Raw genomic sequence first — 21,147 nt, forward strand, 5'->3', positions numbered from 1 at the left:
GTGTACATATACCGTTCAGCATAGGCTACCATGCAATGGCATGATTTCGGATCATATACGCCAGGCTAGCAGTGTTTGTGGCACTGTGTGTTTAGCTACAGCGAGGCATTTTAAAGTAGACTACACCGAAAAATAAATAAATAAATGCAGAAAACGTACCCGTGAAACGCGACGTGACACTTCGCTCTATAAGTTTGCAAAAGAATAATGTTGATTGATGCCACTGAGTTAGAGTGAATTCTGATTTGCCTTCTGCATAGCTAACCATATGCTGCTCAAATCGTTTAACCATTCACGACAGACAGACACTATACGCAAATATTACGGAGGAGATTCAAGTTTCCAGTATTTCCTACCAATGCTTTTAATATTAAACGTCTACTTGTCATGTTTGTCTCGCCATTGGAATAATGCTTACCTTAACATCGTTGCGAGCACTGGAGTCTCTAATCTCGGTTTCCCCTTGCTTGTTATATCGTTACATCCAGTGTAGTTGGAGCAGGAGCGAAATAATCCACCATCTAAGCAAACGACGGTATTTAATTCTCTTCGATTTCTTTTCGCTGTTGTATGAGTGTATGAATGTGCTTCTTCTTACGTCTCTAACGCAGATCTGTCCTTCTTCAGAACAAAAATCGAGTCTGAATAACGAACTGCTGGATCTGGATATTCAGGAATGAATACATTTCCCGGGCGCGAGTGTATTTCGCCGTCATAACCCAGTGTGCAGAAATGATGTAGTTCGGTGTGCAGTAAGGCTGAGATACGTTCTCCTGCCGAGTCAAACACAGACTGTGCGCGCCAGGCACAGAAACAGACAGGGGATGGAAAGGTGACGTCACTGACCGGGATAAACTAACTCCCCGGGATCAACTTTCTCCTGTCAGTCCACACAGAGAATTTTCGAAGTCTTTGTGGCGCAAGACACCCTAACAGATCGATGACTTTGCCAGCAAAAACACTTCATCAAAAATATAATAACTTATGCAAAATAAAACCAATTAATAGAGAGGATAAAAATGATGAACGCATGGACCCCTCTGCTTAGAAGTGCAAAAAAGGAACCTCATATTCATTTGAAATAAATGCATAAGAGACATACTCAAAATATAGTTCTAGAATGTTCAAAAACTACCATACCTTCTCGAACAATATAAATATATTTGAAAATGTAACATTGCAATTACAAGCTGTTAAAAATTACAGTGCAATTGTTTTAGGTTGTGACTTCTTTGTGTAGTTATGCTAAGAACACATTAACAGGTCATTGTCACACACAAAAAAGGCCCTCATTTGCATTTTGGCATATTGAACACTCTTATCCAGAGTGATTTGCACAGCTTGAAATCATGTCTATGCCATAAATCTATACAGCCGGATAGTTAGTAAAACGATTCAGCATAAGTACATTACTCAAGAGGACAATGGTTGGAAGTGTGCCACCTGGGAATTGAAACTACAATACTGGGGCTGCAGGCCTAGCCCCGTCACCATTATACCACACTTCCACCCAACCAGTTCACTGTTTCAAGAAGATAAATGTGTGTGCATGCGTGTGTGGGTGTGTAAGGTGGGGGGGGGGGGGGGGGGGGAGGCATGTCAGCCGAGGTGGACTGAAAATATACTCTAGTGTGGTGTATTGACCTGAATTAGAGGAACATCGCTGACAGCAACAATGGCCGACAGCAACAGACCTATGTAAACCACATTTCCCCGCTGTAGGAATGCCAAGCACACTGAGCAGCCAATTGCTGCAGGGCACCTGCAAAAACATTGTTGTTTCACGATAATCTCATCCAGGTACAGATTTGCAAAGCAGCAGCACTTCTCCCATTTTTTCCCCCCAGAAAATTCTCTAAAAACCAACCTGTAATGCTGCGTATCCATTTGCTGAAAGACGTGGGAGACTGTTAGAATGGTGCTTCAAAATCTCTTTAAATGAATTTTGCCCAGTGTTAGAAATTTAGGTTCAGCTTGCCTACCCATGGAAAATAGACTGAAAAACATGATTACAATGAGTAAAAATGGCTTCAGGCAAACCTGAATTATTAAAAGAAAAATAATAAAGTTACACAAACTGCACAGCCAAAAAAAAAAAAAAGCAGGAAAATCCAAGCGGATTCATTTTCCATTTTCAACAAATAAAATGCACCTATGGAAAATAAAGAGAAATATAAGCTCTCTTGCAATGAAAAAAAAAATTATTTTGTTCAGTAAAAATGAAACTTTGACCTCACTAATGCATGTACTCATAACATTGGCCCGCAAACTGAAGCAAAATAAACAGGTTCAGACGCATGGCTGAATGAGAGAGCAGACTTTCACTGTCAGGAGTGAGTACGTTGATACAGTTTGTTGTGCTGAGATAGCTGGCAGAGCAAATATTAGCAGCACACCAAGTTCAGTTCGAACTCAAACTGAACACGGTGTGCAGCTAACTAACATTTGCTGGTCTTTTCCCCTTTCAAGCCTGGCAGGACGCAGGAGCAGACGAGTGTAATTCAAGCACGGCTCAGAGGCACACAACGTCTAGAGGCTCCATTCTGAAGGTTGTAGATTCAATCCTCGATCTGGACTAACACGAAACACCGGGCACTGGTCCCAAGATTGACCAGCGTCCTGCCTGTACTGTAGGTCGCAGTTGCATGTAATGCTGCTTTTATGAATTTGGATTTGTACAGATCAAATTCACTGGACCTCCATTTTGGATCAGCACTGACTGAAGGCAGTAAACCTCACACAGAGGTAGAAAGAGATATCCGCTGGTTTATAGTGGAGCTTTGTTGGAAAGATGGCGTGAGTTATATAGGATGACAAGGGCATAATGGATGAATTGACTGCTCTTGCTAGTGAGCATTATGAAACAATTAGGAACAATCTAGCAGAAGAGGGTCTGGTTTTCTGTGCACGACCTTAATGCACAGATGCAAGCGTAATTAACTACTGTGCAACAGGTGGACACTTGTTTCGGATGGGCCATAAATACAGTATATAATGGAGCTGATGTGTAAAACGGTCTCAAACGAGAAGTCCCAAAACCAGCACTGGGGAAAATCAAATCTGATGACTGGATATATCTTAGTGCTGTGAATAACATGGTTCAAAGGACAATTGGAAAAGGCTGCATCTATTTACTGGAACAATAAAACCAACGTGTTTGCTCAATAAAAACTCTCACTAAAACCATACTACTACATTATAAAACTTGTTGGTTTGTAGATAGAGAGATTCGCCTTGACCTTGATCTGGGAACATTATTCGATAAGCAGAAAATTATTACGTGTAAAGCTTCTGTCCTGTGGCTTAACAATATTAAATGCTCTTGTCACTCAAAGTGCTGTAATATATATTTACAATTACCACATACATTATATGTCACTTGTGATTAGAACAGAGATTAAATAAGCTCTTCATCTAGAATAATTTAAATTTAAATTAAATAAAAAGGCCACTGGATGCTAAACAGAAACTCTGAAATGAAATGTATCCAATCCTACTGCTATTCAAAGCAACTTTAAAAAATGTGTGGCTTTTCAAAATAATAGTTCAAAATATTAGTTCCAAAGACTGAATGACTGAGTGACCATTTTGAACTACCAGTTGGGGAAAGTAAATGTGCCCTGACCAACCTTATCTGCTTTCTGTAGAACACAAACCCAAATCCATGTAGCTGCCATGGGGCATCTGGTTAAACATTAAACAGGCTAATGTTTGAAAACCCTCTGGCGTGTGTTCAGTATGTTAATTATTGACTTTTACATTGTTTCTTTTAAAGTATCACAGTTTTATTGCTTGCCACTTATCAAGCACAGATGTGCTAACTCTCTACCAAATCTTACATATGTTCGTAATGCAGTCCCAAAATCGCACGTTCCAATCAACTTTGTGCATCTGAACTGAACATTACTAACATTACTGTGTTTCATTGTCGAGTGGCTTCTCTCTAGAACCGCATATTTCAGTGGTAAAGGCTTTTGCACAGTGCACGCCTCTGCACTCGGTTTGATAATGCCTAGGGGCATGTTTTAAATCTACCATCTCATATCAATATAACAAATACGGGCAAAAATAAGATTGAGTTAATTTTCTGGGTGCATGGTAGCCATGACCGCATGATAGATTGCCTCCACTCAACAATCTGTGATGAGACACAGGCTAAAATCAAATCAGTAGCCTTTCATGAGAAGGCTATTATTATGTGAACTTAAGATGAAGTCCATTCCCGTCTCTCTCTGCGTGTAGACCATCAATTGTGTGTTTCATCTGTTATGCTACATGACAGAATGTTAAACGGTACTGTAGCAGTGAAAGCACTTCTTAAAGAGGAAACTCTTGCCAAAAGCAATCATTTGATGCGTTGCATAACATCTATCAAATATTAATATCCATGATTGAGAAACTGGTCTAACGGTCATAAACTCCTTCTGACAATACTTCTTGTAAAGTATGTACTGTGATATTCCTACTTTCTTCAGAGAATGTAGTATACTGTTCTAACCTGTAATATATTTTTTTAAATATACAGATAAAAATAAAATCCCATCCATGTCATGTTATTCTTTGCATCAGCAACGAGGCTGCAATGAAAAATGTAATTGAAAAATTGTATAATTCCTCTATCAAGTAAAAAACCATTCATTGTAAAATTAGTTTCACATCGGTCCTGTATTTAAGCAGATAGCTATCTCATAAGCGGATAAAAATTTTACCAAAGTGTAAAATATAACATGGCGAGACAGAGGGGATTGGCTTGTTTGCGATGCCTGACAAGCAAAAAGGGACAGAGTGTAACAACCGGCGGGAGATACGATCAGTGCTATCTGCAAGAGAGGAAAAACAAAACCCTTCAGGTACGGAAAATCGGCACGTATTTCTGACCGAACGCTATCAGTGTGACCAAAGTCATATTATATCACATCACCATACCGCAAATTGCTTGCCAGTCACATCAACACGGTGAATTAGGAATTTATTGGGATTTCAGCACTTACGTGTTAATGGATACTCATAAAGCACTTAAAATGCCGCCTACGTTTTCTGATAAGCTGACATTGTGCCGGTGCGATCTCACACCGGAAAAACGCTCAGTGTTCATTCAACACTAACAGAGCTTATATATGAGCCCGGGGTATATTTGAAAACTGTTTCTGCTGTACTCAGTCAGTGCAAAATGCACTGTTTCAGTGCTGATTTAACACTAACCATCGTGTTGTACGTGCACCAAGCTGCAATGCTTGTCACACAAAGGCTGAGATTTACCCTCCCAGAGAGAGAGTTGCTGTCATATTAGAGCATGTATCACCTTCTACAGCCCGTTGTTGTTTACCACATATGTTAAATGCTTTGAAAGCTGTTTAAAATACTTGTGCAAGGCTGTACAATTCTAACGATTCACTGCATACATTTCCACCACTCATGAATTCCCTAACAATTGCAGTAAGGGAAATAATACAATGTACTTGTGCTAAAATATACTTGTGCCATCTTGTTTTTGTGGAAAAGATATACTGTAGGCACTTTACTTTAAATGACAGGGTCTAGCAGACTTTGTATATATTTGAGACATATCAACATGTATTTTGTATGTTAAAGGACTTGGTTCTTTTATTAACATACATATTTTTTAAACAAAATAAAGGTTAATCTGTCCTTTTTTCAGTTATTTTCCTCCACACATGCATATAAGTACACACACACACACACACCTACACACACACGCACACACACCTACAGAGCTCTTACAGAACAACACCATTATTTGTGTGCTCCCCTGCATGCTTTAATAGAGACAGGTATGCATAATATAACAGCACCCCCGGTGGTGCCAGGCAGTAATAGCTCAGGGTCCACCGCAGGCCTGCTGATCAAACTACATTGTTTGGAGAAAACTCCGGTCAAATTAATGCTGGCACCCCCTCAAAATCTCCCCCGGATACGAATGTGCGCACAGGCAGTAGTTTCAGACAAACCCTGCGCTGTATAATTACGCGGCATAGTTTACCTCTATACTTAATGGAACAGCTCTGTATAAAAACCCTCGGGGAGACCGTAAGGCAGGGAGGAGAATAAAGCAGAGCAAATTTAAAATGATGAACCTCTCCAGTTACACAGATACTCAGAAAATAAATTATTTCCCCTCCCTTACGTGCATGAGCACGGAGAGTACACGAGAGTTATCGGCAAAGCCGCCCAGATGAACTAACAAACTGGCGGCGCCGATGAGTAAAACGCTCGCGTCCCTCTTAGCCGCACGCCCGTGCGCTAACACGCGCTCGCGAACGGGGCCGTTTGTCCTCGCGTTTGTGTTCGCTGTTTCGGGCGTCCCTCCTTCGTTTTTCCAGCGCTAATGCTATTCTCGGAAGGTACACAAAAAATTGCTTACTTAACAAGAGCGCTGAAGGATCACAGATCACACACCTGCAAACGAGGGGAAAGGGAAAACGCAAGAATAACAACCGCATGCGGTCGATCACCATCAGGTACAGAGGAGAGTCATTTGACAGTGGCCGTTTTTATCATTGCTGTTTGCATTCGCTTGGATTTTTCCTGTTTAAAATCTTCACCACAAATAAAATTAAAGTAGCTTCATCTATAAATAGACAGAGGGTTTGCTGAATGTAGACTGTTGTACAGTGGGAGTACTGAGCCCTAATTTCCAACTCTTCCTTCTTTTTTTGTTAGTCTTAATTACTGTTTACTAAGGAGTAAATGCCCCTTTTATATTCCAAGTCTAACACAATAAGAATAGGGGGTGAGTGGTAGGGTGAAAAGCAACGCAGGCCTATTCTGATGAACTGATAACTTAAGATAGCAAAAACTACACGTCCCATTATGCTCTCTGTTCCCAGCAGTTCATCATAAAGAAAGAAACGGCCAATGCATCATCCCTTGAAAGACGAATAAGCAAAAGCGAGAAATCCAAATTATTTGCCGCCGAGCCAGTGAGATGTGTTTTTTTGTGGCGAGGCACTTTCTCAGCCGCTTTCACAGGTCCGCGCGTTTGAGAAAAGATGAGAAAGATGAGACAGACCGCCGTCGGGAGGGAAAAATAAGATGGCATCGAGCGCGAGGGCTGAGCGGTTTCCTCTGCGCGATCAGTCCAGGTGAAGAGCGGGGTGGGGGTGTGGGGGGTGCGGGGGCTGGGTTTATTCCTCACAGGTAAGGTGAACGCAAACGGAACGTTGCGGATGAATTCGGGGCAGCGTTCTCCCGCCTGCAGCTTTCATGAGCGCTCGCATCATAAACGTAACGCCGCGTGTAAGACAGCCCTGACGTGAGGACATTACCTAAGCTCTCAAAGACAAAACGACATCACCGCCTTTTTCAGAAACTATATCCAGGACAAAGCCATAGTAGTACACATTCCCCCCCCCGCCCCGTCCCTCCTTCACCGCCTTTAGTGAAGAACAGTGCAATAGATAAACCGAGTAAGCAGGCCCTGTAAATACTACATCACATCAGTGAATTTGATAATGTGCGTATGTCACAGCAACATTTGTGTGCTTACTTGGAAAATGAACAAAAAAGATTTAAGACCCAATAAAGTTCTCAGGCATGTTTTTTTTTTTTTTTTCTAAATTTGGACCCCCAAAACTCTGAATGTCACTGGCCACGCTCGCTGTATGCGGTCTGATCAGCTGTTCCCACCAGACATTCCTCTTTGTCTATGTTTGTGACATGAGTCCACATGAACAAGCCTGACTCGAGCAGCAGAATGCACCGCCATTTGCTAGCCTGCCAGACACATTCTAAAGTCTCGTTATAAACAGAAACCTGGGATTTGGAGTTGTTCCCAGCTTACTGTAGAATCAGTTTTCTTAAATTATTCTTACTTTTGTGCGTAAAAATGTTCCTATGAAAAAACCAATATGGAATTCATGACATCCCAGGTGTATTTGATGATGAATGAAGGAAACAGCCATGAACAAGTACAGGTAAGAATAAAAGGATGAGTGCTGAAATGTTCTTGGAAAAGTTCTTACAATCAGTTTATGATCAAATGTGACCGTATGCATGTTTCGTGAATGAGGCCCAATGTCTTTATACAATGTCACATCTGGCCAAACCAAAATTACGATTAATTGCAACCCATTTCCATATTTTTTATTTGCTTATCTTCTGTTAAACATTTGCTTTCTGCAGTGAGAAAAAATATCAGTGTATGGAATGGAAAAAAGGATTAAGACTGACTAGCTGCATATGCAGCATTTGCAATTTATAATTAACATTCAAATTGTTTATAGAAAAGACCTTATTGTTTACATATACAAGTTTAGAAAAGTACAACTGATAATTTGACATTGTATGACAGTCCTGAATAATTTAAATTTCACAAAATTTTGAGTGATGTAGAGTAAGCTGACTCATAAAGACACATACACACTTGGCACTAAATGCAATGTTTAGCCACACAGAACTCTGACTAAAATCCTGCAGTATTCAACAAGATATCATTTTGTTTATAGTAAGACTTCTTTGCAGAAACAAAAGTTAACTGTTGATATGAGAGTACGCATAACAGAGCAAATTATTTCATGTGAAATTTAGAAATGTAGCAGCCCTGCAATCTGTAATAACATATTTACTGATATGCAATAATGCTGTAATTAACACTTAATATTTAATATTTATTACGACTCGTTAGCAAAATGTACTTTATGCATTATATATTGAAATAATGCACACGTTTCTATCACTGTAAAAAAGGATGAGATAAAAAGCTTCGATATTAAAGTGAAACATTTAGTGACATTTATCTGATTACAGTTATAGCACGGTTTATGTGAAAGCACACAGTACAGCAGACCAACCCTCTCAGGTGCAAGCGTTAACCCTTTATAGCGTACGATCACAAATACGTGTTCGGAATGTAATTCGCTGAACATTCTAATGCTGATGTAACAATCACTACCGGTAATTGAAAGCAACGGAGTTCTAGAACACTGAACAGAAAAAGCCCACTCTCAAAGGGTTAAAAGCTCGCATGTGCCTGCGAATTGCACGCAGAGGCAGGCCAGGCGATGGTTATAATGCAGTTCGTTCCCCGGCCTCGTGACCCTGCGCTTTTCAGCGGCCGCCTGGCTCTGATTGGAACAGCTTGTCGGGTTTCGTGTTCCGTGCGTCTAGCTGCCACACGGCGAGTGCACAGGTCTGAATGAAATGTTCACCTGAGCAAAAAAAAAAAAAAAAAAAAAACCCATTCGACGGCAAAAAAATTCATCACCGGGAGCCTCGAGCAAACCGCTACGCAGCCATTCAAATGAAAATCAAGTCAAGCGCAAGCAGCTTTTCAGCCAGGGGAGAGGCGCAACAAACACAGATAAAACGCGCATTAAAAACAACAACAAAATCAAATATCAAAAAATCACGCACGTGCATTGATTATATTCTCTTATCGGTTTGGACCGAACCGACGGCTTGTCTGCGGCAGACACGGTTTTTGGAAGCGGGCGGTGTGTTCTGTCGCGTGGCCGTACGGCCGCTAAAGTGTAACTGCCTGACAGAAACCCGAAATGGCATCCGTGCTCGGCTCAATTCAGCAGTCATTCCGCGCACCGGGAGCGGGCATTCTCCAGGATCCTTACAGCGTGTCTGATTGATCAGAAGCATTGTGTCTGCCTCTCCCTCCATTTTACACTTCAGTGTTCATGAAAAGCCACTTTTATCGCCGATCTGTCACCTCGCACAAAAGTAAGGGCATCAAATGGTACTTTTCAAGCCACACCATGCCCGGTCATCATTGTGTTCTCTCTTAAAGCCAAAATCAACAGGAGTTCTAAATGTACACAGATTGATTGTTCATTCTTTAGGTGGCTTGTGCATAGAAGTGGTAACTAGAGTAGCAATATTTCTGTTAAAGTATCCCATTTTATGATCCAGTCGGTTTGACTTACACACAATAAATCTGCAGAGGGTGACTGTGAAATCGTAAGTGTCGTTATGTCTTTGGAAGTGCCTTCAGAATTGCCGTCTCGTTTAAAAAATGTATAATGTATAAAAATGTTATTGTCGTTTGCTTGTTTGCTTAACAGACACCTTAAATGACAACTAACTGGCAGTTCTTTGTGATGGTTTTTATTAACAGGAGTGTCAGGGTATAAAACTTATATGGTGTGTTAAAGCCTCTATTTATGTTTCAGTAGTAATCATAAACGATAAATTCCAGGTGCAAATAGCACCCAAGGTAAACCTGAGGTAATATTTGGTGTTAGGTTATGCTGAAAGCGCTATGATTTTCGGTTAGAGGATGGCGGCTGTCTGCTTCTGTCCCATTGCCTTGATTGGTTTACATAAATAGGGGCCGTGTTTTGAAAAGCTGCCCGCGAGGGTGAACTACCTGTCAGTCTAAATTTGCCTCAACCTCGTCGTCTTTTGCGCATACGGTCAGGCTTGACACACCGGCCTTGCTGGTTGCATATGTACGCTGCACAAAAAATGAACTTGAAATGAAAGGATTCATTTTACAAAAAAAAAAGAAAAATTAAAAAAAATTTTTTTACCAAGATAATAAACTTCAAACTTTCAACAATTACTGAAATGAAGCTGCTTTTTTAAAAGTTCTCGAGCAAGGAATTAAAATGCACACCACCAGTTAGCAACATACAAAGAGAAGACTTTAGTTTCTATCGTGGCAGCATACAGTGGAATATACAATGTAAGACACTACTGCACATCGTTTCTTTGTACTAATCTGTTTTTTCACAGCACACAGCTCTATATATGCCTGCTAGTTTTGATGGTACTGTTCGACGGCAAAAAGTTCAAGCGTACTCGATCCAAGTGACAGGCTTGTAATCCTCGATTAACTTGAGGGATTAAGATCCTTTGTCTTTAATCCTTGAAGTTAAATGTATTCCTTCTTGTTGTTCTACAGGGCGCTACAAATCTGGACAGTAGAAAAAAGATTTTTCACATGCAGTTTTATCTGAGAGAAAGAGGGAAAATAATTGCTGAAAGCTGGCAAAATGCCAGACGCAAACATTAAAGCAAAAAATAAAATAAAATAAATAAATAATAAAAAGGCTAATAATGAGTGAACAGCAATGACTTCTGGGAAGATTGTGGCTTTCACGCAATGATTTTGCTGGCCCCCTGCAGTTGCCATGGTTAAGCAATGCATTTCAATGGAACCCAATTCTGCATGCTAATGCCTCCTAATTTAAGAGAATATTTCCTTTTGATTTATTTCAGCTTTGCTGCTTTTTTTCTGAGACCAGAACATGCAGCACTGGTCGGTATTTTGCAACAGTCAGTTGGGGATACGTGCTTTAGCGCTATATTTTAGGACAGTGCATTCATGAAAGGTTCAAAGTATATATATATATATATATATATATATATATATATATAATCGTGGAGCTAAAGGTTTCCTACAGTATTAATTCTACTGCAGTCCGTGAACAGTGGTATACTTGTTCTCAATCTTTACAGTACAGGATGTGGCTAAGCTAACTCTAAAATGTCACCACAGGTGTTAAAGCTAATTTGGGGATAATTGCTGAACAGTGCCTCTATTTCCATAGTAATAGCAAAGCTATTAGCAAGTTCCTTACTGGTTAGAGAAAATCCAGTCCAATTCACCTAAGATCTAGTCAGCTCCCTGCCATGTCGCATATTTATCTGTTGCATTTAACAAGAGAAAAAAAATAAAATAACAGACTCCACCTTATCACATTCATGTGTAACTAAATAAGTAAACAAATAGATATTGAATAGACACTATACAATATACACTCACAATAAACATATTTGTGTGTTTCAGCTCCTGAAAAAGCCGGTTCTTGATGTAGGCACAAGAAAACATGCTGGGGGGGGGCTCCCTCCCCCAGAACCACAGTCCAACAAAGAATGATTTCATGGGCAATTTAGTGCAGGCAATTAACCCAACCTGCATGGTAATAGGTCATGAGTGTTCAACTGCAGTCCACAACACAATGAGGCTTCCGTCCAGCAGGGCACGTGGGTGTCTCTCAGCAATTGGCAGACATTTTATAATTACATATTTCTATTAATAATTCAGTCAATCTGTTTCAGCGGCACTGGAACTCTGCATACGGGTAGCGGAATGCCAAAACATTCTGATGCTCAGGCCTAAAAAAAAAACAGATTTGCAGATAGTTTGATAAGTGACGGTGTAAATACTAAGCTTTCTCTTGCTTGGAATGTACTTTGTTGCGCTGAAAAATGTCATTTTTTTGATTCCGAGATACTGGTAGCGTTCCTCTCGTAGCATATTTTCACAAAGTTGTTCTTTTAAAAAAATATATATATATGGCAGAGAGAGAAGTGAATATTCGTTCATATTCAGAGCATGTTCCCTGCTTGTCGAGTCGCATCAGCCAGCACCATCCCTGCTGAGGCTCCACGGTCTCTGACGGCACTTCCTGACCTTAACTGTGACATCATCAGAACACGGCCGACTACCCCGCGAACAGCCAACTTGACTTGTAACCATGGTCACGCCTAACCGTAGTCCACACGCGCTGTTTTGTAGTCTTTGAGAATGTCCAATGCGCCGGGCGCACTTCACGTCATTCAAAAATGTTTCTCCCACAAGTACTGAGTACATTATAGAAGTCCTAAATAAAGGAGAGCCACACCACTTACTGACAACAACAGCTTGCACCCTGCAGGTACCCAATAGGTGCAGTAGTTATGGTGGTGTTAACGCAGGGGTAACCCAACGTCACCCCAGTCTACCTCAGCAGGGTCGACTCCCGGCGGAGTAGTTATTTTTTATTTTATTTTTTAAAGTTTTAACCCCTCTTTTTCTTCCCAAAAAGTGGAGAACATATTGCTGTTGCTCAATGAAATTTGATATACAAATTTCACCACAGGTTCACCTCAGTTGAGAACTTTCTCTTCCTGATCAGGAACTCTCAAACGGGGGTCCTTGGGGAACCCTTGTGGATGCTGGTTTTTGTAACTGCTAATCTTTTGATCAACTGCAGTTGCTGAGAATGTGCTTTAAATGTTAAACATATTTTAACACAACTTATGTTTGGCTTATAGCCATATGCTTTGTCTTAGTGTCCAAGCTTTCAGCGATTAGTGCCCTACTGATCTCGCCTGTCACTCCGTAATTTAATCAATTAAAAGTAAATATCTTCTACAGGGATCGGTTGGCATACAGCACATGAAAATGAAGGAATTAGCTCATTTTACTGATTAAAAGTCATGGGATGCAATTAGCTCATTTGACTGATTGGGATGAGAATATGTGAAAATTATCTTCATGGCATGCATTGTTGTTTTAGTCTTAATGTGGCCTTAAAATGAGATATCAACATCAACAATATGAATGCATGTCTAGATCAAATCAGAACAAATCAGCACACAGTCCCCTAGGACTGAGTTTGTGGACCCTTATGTTGGATCTATATGTGTGGAACGTACATGGCAGATGTGCAGCATTGAGACTGAATTCAAACTGAATTCCCCAAATTCAAACAGTTAAGTTCAAGTTTAAAGTCATGCCATAAGGACTATGAAATCCACTTGAAAATCAACAGAGATTTGAAATGTGCATTATTTCAACAGCGAGGTAACAAAAACTTCGATTATGAGTAATCACTATAAACATGCGGCAGAAATCAAATTGTATATGTGGAAAAAAAAGAAAAAAAAAAATGAAATTGCCAGAGACTGATCTGGTCCCTTCCCAGATAGCAAGGAACTCTGAGCCGGGTCTGCTCTGATTCCGGTCTGAAGTCATACCTTCCGGACCAGATCCGGCCTGGAGTCGCTGCTACCAGGGTCTTTTCCCCCTGAAGGAAACCCCGCAGGGAATTCCTTGGCCTATCTAACCATGCTTTTTCCCCCCCTGCATTTGCTTCTCATGGTTACGGTGTAATCCACTGGCTAATCTTCTGTCATACTGTGTGCCAAGGCGTTAGCCCTATGTCAATGACCCCCCACTCCCTCGCGGAGGTGAGATCTACCAGACAAACACAAACAGTCACGAAACATACCGAGCAAAACATGCACTTCAAAGCCTGCTTTACATTCGCTTTTTATGCCCTTTCAGTCCATACTGCTTTCATTGTAGGCAATTCAGTACATTAAACTCAAATACAACAAAAATCAAATTTTGTGTCAGCCGTGTTGTTACAAAATGTTGAATGAACAAAAAACATTAAAGATTAAAAATGCTCATGAAAAAAACAAACAGTGTCAGATGCAACCAAAAGGTCCATATGTGTGCTGCATGGAAGAATAACCACAAGGCCAAAATTATTAATTCTTCACAAATCACATTAAAAACACATTCAGCTGAAATATCTGCAGTTTAATGAAGGTAAATGATTCAGTAAGACAAATCTGTAATAATATGATCAATTAAGTCCCTATCAAATTATAATATAGACTCAAGACCTTCCCTCTTTTAATGCAAATTATTCCCAATTAGTGTTCTCACATATTGAACAGTCTAATTCAAAATATAATCAAATAATTCATTATTACCAGAAAGAATAAGTGTATGTGACACCATCTATTAACAAAGAATAGTATTCTGCATAATTAATCTATCTCCCCCTTAATCCAGTTTAATAGAATAATGTCCTTGTGTCTAACCAGGAACTACATTACCCATTATGCAAAGCTGGCAAGTCTCGCGACTGCTGTTCTCATTCACTGGGCAAGAAGCCTCATAAAGGTTCCCCATAACAGGCTACAAGCAAATTCTACAGAGATGTTTTTAATTTTGATTTGATTCTGAATTTATCTCATGGTAGGTTGCCAGAACAGAGGGGGAGTGGTGGTGGGGTTGGGGGGGGGGGGGGTATGTTTAGGTAGCAATTGAGGAGGGGACAAAAATGCATTTACAGCACTCTACCATATCATGGGAAATTGGTATCTCTTTGGAACCTCTGAATTGTCTGTTCATATGATGTGTATGAACTGCCAATAATAATAGCAGGCATGCAGGTATGCAATTTGTGGCGTACGATGTGTTGAGAGAAGTGTGACTCGCCCCTAGTGTGTTCAAAACAGTATTATTATCATGTCATTTCATACAACCACAACATAGAAGCTGGTTCATCGGCACAACTCCTCTGCTATTCTGAGTCTTTGTGGCTAAGAGCTTCTGCTAGGTGATTGCAATGTAACGTAATGTTCAGCGGCACAAGAATGACTTCACTGTAAATATTTCTGTAATGTCTGTAATTCATGCTGACTTATTTCACATCTTGAAAGAAAAAGGGGACTTGTCTTTGCGCTATAGGTCATTTAGAAGAGAACATGATTTAAGACATAATCTATTGGCACACCATACTCTATGACTGGCGCCAGTGGGCTGTTTACCCCTGTCAACACCCTTATACTTCCCATCAAAGACTAAACTTCCTCTCTGTTACCACATCAATTAATATTTTTGGTCAGAAATTCCAGTCCAATTCCTAAGATCTAGTCATCTATGGGACTGTAATGTAGATCTTAGCAAGAGCTAAGAAGAAGACTCAGAAACACTCCCTGAAGTTATGATAGGAATGAACACACAGAGATATGATTGTAGACCACAAAGCCATAATAAATAACAGCACTCCTATATTTCAATTCTTTACCTGAACCCCAGAGCGCTGTATACATCCCAACCAAACATATTTAATAAGGAAATGCAAAGGCAAAGAAAAAAATAAAAAGTGAGTTAATGATCCCAGTTCATACCCGAGGGTGGTAGCTCAATAAATGGACGATCACATCAAATTAAAACAGCAAAAATTTCGGTCCTCAGAGGTAAAACAACGGTAAAACAGGACTGACAACGCTGGTGTCTCCTTGTAGTGAACCATGTCCTAATCTGCATTTCCAACCACTTTGAATAAAACTGCCATGGTTCCCAAATTTTAAGTGATCACTTTATTTTAAATTGTTAATAGTGTCAAGGCACATGAAGGAAGCTTGTAGAAGCTCTTGTAGACTTAACAGAACCCAGTGTAAAAATGAATAAATATATCCAGGAAGAAGAAGAACGTTGTGTTTTCCAAACAAAAATATATCCCAAAAACTAAATTCCCCTAATGTGTTCAAACCCAGTGTAGATAATTCTTCAGCCATACAAAAATCAGTAATTTCTGTACATTTCTCTGCTTTTGCAAACAAAGCAATTACATTCTTCTTAAAAGAACACAGAGTTCAGCAGTACTCTATGATTTTGGAGTGTACATGCGTGTGTGCACTGTATGCATTCAACCAGGAAAACCAATAAACATGCTGCACCACATTCTCTGAACCACCTTCTAAAATATTTGCTGTCATTTCCAGGGTTACAGCAGGACTATACAAAGGGATTTACTTTTATGTGGATTAGAATGAGAGTTTTACTTTAATGGGCATATCCAAATTATGGAAGTCAACATAATTTATGATCCCGGGCTCTCCATGCGGTTGCATGCACCAGGGAAAGTTGAGAAACCATTTATCATGACAAAGGCTGAACTGCTAGCTGTACTTTCAAGGCATAAACTTTCAAACTATTGTGATGCACGGTTGCCTTGGATACTGGCTGGAAGAGTCACAGTATGCTTGACTTTCAAAAGGGATTGATGAAACCTTTAAAAAAAACAAAAAAACAAAACTAATTTTAGAGTAAAATTATAGTACCTGAATGTGATCCCTCTTTAAATTACTAATCTGAAACTCATGGCTGTATTGCATTCTGTGCATGCCATTAATTTGACTTTGAGTACAAATATTTTATTTTTTTACACTTAGTGCAAACAAGCCTATGCTTATTGCCAGCTCATAACACTAATTTTATAAGACTGTTTCAAAGACAGTATACTGTAATGTCACATTTGAAATTGTATTGTTCTTTTTCTTATTAGTTTTATTTCCCTGCAATTTAGCCCTCAGACATACTATTTCAACTAACATTTGGACTCACTACATTACAAAAGTTCTCCAAAGATGACTACATTCAAAGGACCTTTTTCGGTTGATTGGGCAAATGAAAATATGCATTTTCTAAATCAAAACTGATTATGGTAAAGAAAGCCAGTAATTCCAAAACACAAAAAAAAATAAAAATAAAAGAAAATAAACTAATAAAATTTTCTAATAAGCATTTCCTTCATTTTAAAGCACTAATCATTTTTTGGACTCATTCTGTTTTAAGACCTGCTGTAAATGAAAGCCTAAGTCATTAAAACCCCAAACACAAGGCCTTTCTCCACAGTATGACCCAATACACTTTTCCGTCAATGCACTCTCAAAGCTGTTTATTTTTTTCCCATGCTCCGGTACATATATCTTACATGAGCATGAAGCACACCCTGTAGCTTCTGATATCTCTCCTCGCCGAGAAGAATGACATTTCCAATTAGTTAGCCCGTTCTCCGGCGTTAGACGACGGGAAATCACGCAGAGATCACCGCCGCTAACAAATAGCATCGGTATCTCCCTCTTGTACGGCGGGAATCTATTTTCCCCCGTTTATCTATTTATCGGTTCATTCATTTTGCTGTCACGCTGGTCTTTGACCGAAAACAAGAGCGCGCTGATTTATATCAATAATAACATCGTGGGTCTATTCTGTGTGTTTCTGTCATTTCTAATTTGTCGCCGTTTACTCAGGGAGGTGATATGTGGATCCCAGCTGGGACCTATAGCCATGCTATCGCGGGTTCGAGCCCGACTATGTCATTATCTGCCTAGCAGCGGCTGTCCTCAGAACGTAGGACATAAATGACTACACCCCACATCCTGCAAAATGGCTGAACTTCCCGAGGTTTCAAATATTATTTCAGATTTAGTGCATTATCATTCCACAGTTTAAGGATTTTCCAGTTGGCCCAGAAGTTTCTGATGTCCCACTAGCTTTACACACACATTTCAAGTAACTCCAAAGCACCTTGCGCAGTGACATTATCATTCCACAGCCTGTACATATGAACACATACATTTTATGGTGTTTACTTACAATCGTAAACATTAACATCAGTTTTTATATTACAGTATGTTATTAACTTCTTTCCTTGAGCACAGTGAACTCAGGTTGCATGTGCCATAGTAAACTCAATGTACATTTATGAAGAATAATCATGTCATATACACACATACAGACCTCTGGAGGCATAATTCCACTGTACAGGCTGTTTTGGAATTACCTGAATTACACTTTCTTGCTTTAGACAACAGAACCCCTGAATGTCCTTTAACTGGCCATTGTTGGCAAGTCATCAGAATTGTCTGTAAATATCTAAAATATAGTTTATTGTACACAAAAACTGGCAGGGCCAATCACAATCATACACTAAAACAGAAAAAAAAAAACAAGAAGCAAACCATTCATTTAAGAGGCAATGCCAAACCCATCATTGGCATCATTTCGTAATGAATTATTGACGAGGGCCTCCCTTGAAAAATAGATTTTTTTTTTAAAACACAATTTTCCCTGATAAACAAACAATAATTTTAAAATAAATAAATAAAAGAAAATAATTTATGGTTGACTTTACAGTTCGCTGTGAAAATCAATCCACATGCTCGCTGTGATCTAAATGCCATTGACCAGTTGAAGTGGGGCGGGCACGTCTGCTGTAATTGTCGATCACAAGACATGAAAAGGTAAAGAAATATGTAGTTTGTTTTCCAGTACATCAAATAATTAAAACATAATTGAAAAAGCTGAAGGCTCCAGGTGAAATCATGAGCCGTCCCATGAAATTGATTCTCTCTCATACTTTACAACGCCCGCCCTGATTTGTAAGCAATAAATTATAAGAGGCTATAAATGAAATCAATATGAAATAACCTGCCAGTGTTTCCCAAACAGCACCCTGAAACTTATCATTAGGGGGCCAAAAATGGAAGGTGCATCAATGCCGTTTTTGTTATTGTTCAGATTTTTTGCCTCTGTCTCTTTTGTCTGTCACTTTTGAAAGATGGCTATAAAATTGACACAGTTTGTTGAAACCGTGCATGAAGTTTAATGTTTGTAGGGAAGGAGGTCTGGAGAACATACCCAGAGGTTATGTTTTTAACCGTAAAATACAATATGACCGTCACACCCTCTCATTACAATAAAATAACTAGGACACTTATTGCCACATATTTCCGCATAAAGCATTTTTTAGGATCTACTTGGTCGAGTTCCACCATGGTTTTCCTTCATGCTATGCATAGCTGTGGCATATTTCCCAAAGCAATAACTCCTCAGTTAAAAAAAGCAGCTGGTAGAAGTAATTTTCTCCCAAGTGTATGCTGAACAAATACAAATGAGCTTTAAAAGTCCTTCAGCACTGCACTGTACACAAATACCAGACAGGGAAATTAGTTTTCTCTCAAGTTTAAATGAAACTAAATAAATAAATAAAACATGTGGAAATTATTACCACATAATTCAACAGCTTTAGATCCTTCATTAATTACTCCGGTACCAAAGTCAGGTCACAATTAGTAAAAAAAAAAAAACATATGGTAACAATTTTAAAAAAGTGACAGTGAATTTAAAGTAATTATGAAATTAATGGTGTTTTGCACTGGAATTTAGAGCAATGACTCAGGAGAAGAAAGACTGACAAAATGACTAAGTGGAATACAATTAATTAAAATATTTATTAATTATCATCTCAAACCTGTGTTTTCAAAGGTGCCTAAACAAAGTACTAAAAATCAGTGCCAAGCATATGACAGCACTGTGAAAACACCTCTGGTTCCTTCTTGTCACCTGCGCCACCGCCTAGAAGCAACTATCACAAACTCCCCGATCTGTTAAAATGGAGACTAAAATAGAGATCCCTTAGAACCGGATTTGCATCACGAGTGAAATGACAGAGACGCATTCCCCTCAGCTGTGAGATGGAGAGATTGCACAGCACTAGTGGGCTGGAAGATCCGTCAGGCTGCTGTAGGACTCCTGCGGTGGTGGTGGACCTCAGGTCCAAATCCAGGCCCGCCTCTAGATTTTATACTGGCCTAGGCAAGACTGTGGACCATGGAACCATGGGGGGCGGCTGGTTGGGGTGTGGGTGATTCTGATAGCGCACCTCGGGGTGGGTGGGGGGGGGGGGGGGGGGGGGGGCGACTAGGACTTTTCACAAGGGATTGAGAACTGGGATGGGGGGGAAGGGGGGGTGGTGTGGGAGATGTGATTGCACACCGGGGGGGGGGGGGGGGGGTGTGGGGGGGGGGGGGGTAGTGATTGCAGACCAGGTGGGCAACAACCTATTTAGCTCCCCAGATAGATGACACCCTTGTGGCCTATTAGGCCAGCCCTGCTCAAACAATCTTTAACTCCGCTGGGAGGGATGACGGTTATACTTGTGTGGCTAGTGAATACCTGGAAAGCAGATTCCCCCCACCCCCGCTCTCAAAAAAAAAAAAAAAAGACTAAAAAAAACTATGGCGTCCACTTCCGTGCCCCAGAAATGTCCAGAATTCACCGGAAGGGAGGGCCAAAGAGGTGTTCAGCATGTAAAACACAGAGACAAGAGCTGGCGGCATAAACAGAAAAAAAAAGAGAAAAAGAAAAGTTTAATAACGTATACTTAACAGGATCTGACAAATCCCCGGCATCTATCTAATTACGCTCCCTAACCACAGCCTGGGTCTGCCAGATTACCCTGATTCAAAGTGAAAGCACACAGAGGAACTCTGCAAATGTATGCAAAATATTTCGCTCCGTGTGCATCTTCACTTTCTATTTTGATACTTAATCTTCTGAAATTCCGACACAAAGGGATAAGTGCAGACACGGAACCTTATTTAGATCCACGGACCACAATTTCGGATGAAGTCAAGGAAATGTGTCAACATTCGGTGCATTAGGGAGAACACAGCCAGCCGCCTGGTTCAGGTATGAACGCATACGTGCAAAGGCTCGGAGTCAGTGCACAAATCATTTCATGGATTCATACACACCAGCTAACTACAGTATATTTGGCAATAACAATGGCTTCAAAATATTTTGGTAACAAAAGACACTAAAATTGGGAAACGTTACACACAAAGCGTGTTTAGACTAGCACGTTTTAATGTATTGGTTGAGAGCCTGTTCCAAGTCACACTGGTTTTTCTGTACAGTACCAGCATGCCCCACTCCGTTGCTACAGTAACAGACGATGGTCATTGCAAAAGACAGCCGCTGTGCCATTAATCACTGTCAGATGTGGCTGAGCGAGAGTTCTATTGGCTGGGCAGGAC

General features: G+C 40.1%; 1 protein-coding gene across 2 annotated transcripts in view; it reads right to left on the minus strand.

Annotated features, from left to right (window-relative positions):
* LOC118232176 (receptor-type tyrosine-protein phosphatase delta) overlaps nt 1-21,147 on the minus strand; it is a 234,927-nt gene that overhangs the window by 162,216 nt on the left and 51,564 nt on the right. Inside the window, exon 1 of one of the 2 annotated variants that reach the window (XM_035426884.1) lies at nt 419-793. The exons of the other annotated variant lie outside the window; for it this stretch is intronic. The gene's annotated coding sequence lies outside the window, so the exon portion shown is untranslated. Of the gene's footprint in view, nt 1-418; nt 794-21,147 lie in introns of those variants that run through there. 2 annotated transcript variants of the gene reach the window in all.

This window comes from Anguilla anguilla, chromosome 7, assembly GCF_013347855.1.
Source record: "Anguilla anguilla isolate fAngAng1 chromosome 7, fAngAng1.pri, whole genome shotgun sequence".
Classification (NCBI taxonomy): domain Eukaryota; kingdom Metazoa; phylum Chordata; class Actinopteri; order Anguilliformes; family Anguillidae; genus Anguilla; species Anguilla anguilla.